Raw genomic sequence first — 3,098 nt, 5'->3', positions numbered from 1 at the left:
CACTTACTATTCTAACTCCAGGAAAGTGCATCAGTAGGGTAAGTGCAGGATAGTGTGGGGGTGCCAATTACTATCCTAACTCCAGAAAAGTGCATCAGTAGGGTAAGTGCAGGATAGTGTAGGGGTGCCAATTACTATCCTAACTCCAGGAAGGTGCATCAGTAAGGTAAGTGCTGGATAGTGTAGAGGTGCCACTTACTATTCTAACTCCAGGAAAGTGCATCAGTAGGGTAAGTGCTGTATAGTGTAGGGGTGCCACTTACTATTCTAACTCCAGGAAAGTGCTTCAGTAGGGTAAGTGCTGGATAGTGTAGGGGTGCCACTTACTATTCTAACTCCAGGAAAGTGCATCAGTAGGGTAAGTGCTGGATAGTGTAGGGGTGCCATTTACTATTCTAACTCCAGGAAAGTGCATCAGTAGAGGAAGTGCAGGATAGTGTAGGGGTGCCACTTACTGTCCTAACTCCAGGAAGGTGCATCAATAAGGTAAGTGCTGGATAGTGTAGAGGTGCCACTTACTATTCTAACTCCAGGAAAGTGCATCAGTAGGGTAAGTGCTGGATAGTGTAGGGGTGCCACTTACTATTCTAACTCCAGGAAAGTGCATCAGTAGGGTAAGTGCTGGATAGTGTAGGGGTGCCAATTACTATCCTAACTCCAGGAAAGTGCATCAGTAGAGTAAGTGCTGAATAGTGAAGGGGTGCCAATTACTATTCTAACTCCAGGAAACTGCATTAGTATGGTAAGTGCTGGATAGTGTAGGGGTGCCACTTACTATTCTAACTCCAGGAAAGTGCATCAGTAGTGTAAGTGCTGGATAGTGTAGGGATGCCACTTACTATTCCAACTCCATGAAAGTGCATCAGTAGTGTAAGTGTTGGATAGTGTAGGGGTGCCACTTACTATTCTAACTCCATAAACTTGTATAAATAAGAAAATAAATATACATTTCTAAAAGATAACACAATGACATAGAAAAACATAGTATTTTTTTTTTCCCATTTCATTTTTTCAACAGATAATGTCAAGCCAGGCCACATCATCTTACACTAAATCCAGGAAAGGAAACAGACTTCTCAAACATTGTGGATATATATATTGTAATGAAAGGATAAGTGAACCAAGGAGACATTGGAGGTGTGTGCAATATTATTCTTCCCGTTGCAGCGGCAGAGCGATTACTGTTGGTGACAACGTAATAAAAACAACTGAACATAACCACTCTGCCTCTGCAATGGAGATAGAAATATGTGAAACAATAAACAAAATGAAAGATATTGCATCCACCTCCAATGAAACTCCTGGTAGAATTTTAAGAGAGGTTGCACAACATGTCCCTGGTCATATTGCTTGTAATATGCCTACTATACCCAATTTGCAGAGAATTATTCAACGTAAAAAGCAGGCAAGTAACACTGACACAGTTACCCCTCAAACTTTTGCAGACATAATTATTCCTCATGAACTTACTCTATCTTTCTCTAATGAACCTTTCTTACTCTATGACAACCAAAACCCTCTTAAACGTATTTAATATTTAGCACTCCCCGCAACCTTTTTAAGTTAGAGAATACTGAAATTTGGATGATGGATGGGACGTTTAAATGTACGCCCCATCCTTTCACACAAATTTACAGCATTCATGCACAGATTAACAAAAATGTAGTTCCCGTAGTGTATAGTTTGCTACCAGATAAGCAATCTGCAACCTACACTGAATTTTTGTCAGTGATTAAAGAGAAAACATCCGGGAAAAGTCCTAGGAAAATCATTATAGATTTCGAATTGACTATGATCAATGTGATCAACAAAATGTACGTGGATACCCAAATTCAGGGATGTTTTTTTCATTTTTCCCAGGCATATTGGCGTAAATTACAAAAAACATCCCTGGTTTCAGATTACTGCTCAGATAGCAAACTACAAGTAGAATTAAAGAAATTAATTGTACCTCCTGAAAGTGTAGACGAGTACTACACTGCAATTTCTGACTCAGAATATTATCTCCAAAATGAAGAAAAATTGGCACCCTTGTTAAATTACTTTGAGGACACATGGATTGGGCATCTAAGCAGATCGGGTCGCAGGAGGAAGCCACGTTTCCATGTGGAGTGGTGGAACTGCTACTCAACCTGCTTGGAAGGAGGTGCTAAAACAAACAATGCCATAGAGGGATGGCACAACTCCTTCAGTCATACAATTGGGAAACATCATCCAAATTTCTACTCTTTTTTGAAAACTTTGAAGAAGGAGCAAAGTTTTCAAGAAATTAGACTTGCACAAGCATTAACAGGTAGCCTAAATCCACGACCTTCTAAAAAAGCTAAGGAGATGTCCGAGAGACTATTGACAGTACTTCAACAATTTTCGTTGAGTGTGGCATTAGACTACCTGGAAAATGTTGCTAACATATTACATTTCTAATCAATTCTCACAAACTTACTTTCCTGCTTTGGCCTTAAATTATTTTTTTCACATTTAATTCAATTGACATTTTTTAAAAAAAAAATTTAAATTAATTTTCATCGGGTTCCCTTACCTTAAGAAGTCTTCTTTTTTTCTGTTCCACCATTTTCAAATGTAGACAAATCCATTAATAATTTTTTCCAAAATAAAAAACCCTTACAATCCAAAGATAAGTCACTCTTCTCCTTCTCTTATTTTAAAATAACATTTTTTTATCCATTGCATTTAAAATGGAATATATTTAATTTTGAAAACATTTTGAACGTTCCTTTAAAAATATCCTTTCCTTCCTCACCACTTATTTTTTTCCAAAGTGATGCTTGCTTGAAATTTATTTATTTTTAAAACTAGTTTTTTGAAAAAGGTTATTATTTAAGTATTTGGCATATTTTTTCCAATTGTGAAAAAAAGAACAATGTTGTAATCTCTTAAATTTATACCTCCAAAAAACTGCAAAACGTATCAGAATATTTTTCAATTACTGTTTATCAAATCGATACTTTTTCAATTTTTATTTTTTTAAATCGATAATTTAATGCATTTTCTGAGTAAAGCATTCTTCTTTACAAGTAAAAAATAATGTAAGTGCCATAAAATACATCAATTTTCATAACATAATTGTTTCAATTTTT

The 3,098-nt window shown here is 36.2% G+C and overlaps 1 pseudogene; it reads left to right on the top strand.

Annotated features, from left to right (window-relative positions):
* Positions 1 to 1,021: 1,021 nt before the first annotated feature.
* On the top strand, positions 1,022 to 2,424 carry LOC147732583 (uncharacterized; annotated as a pseudogene).
* Positions 2,425 to 3,098: the final 674 nt, after the last annotated feature.

The sequence above is a fragment of the Lissotriton vulgaris genome, chromosome 2_1, assembly GCF_964263255.1.
Source record: "Lissotriton vulgaris chromosome 2_1, aLisVul1.2, whole genome shotgun sequence".
In the NCBI taxonomy this organism is placed as follows: domain Eukaryota; kingdom Metazoa; phylum Chordata; class Amphibia; order Caudata; family Salamandridae; genus Lissotriton; species Lissotriton vulgaris.
This window is presented reverse-complemented; position numbering and strand designations above follow the sequence as displayed.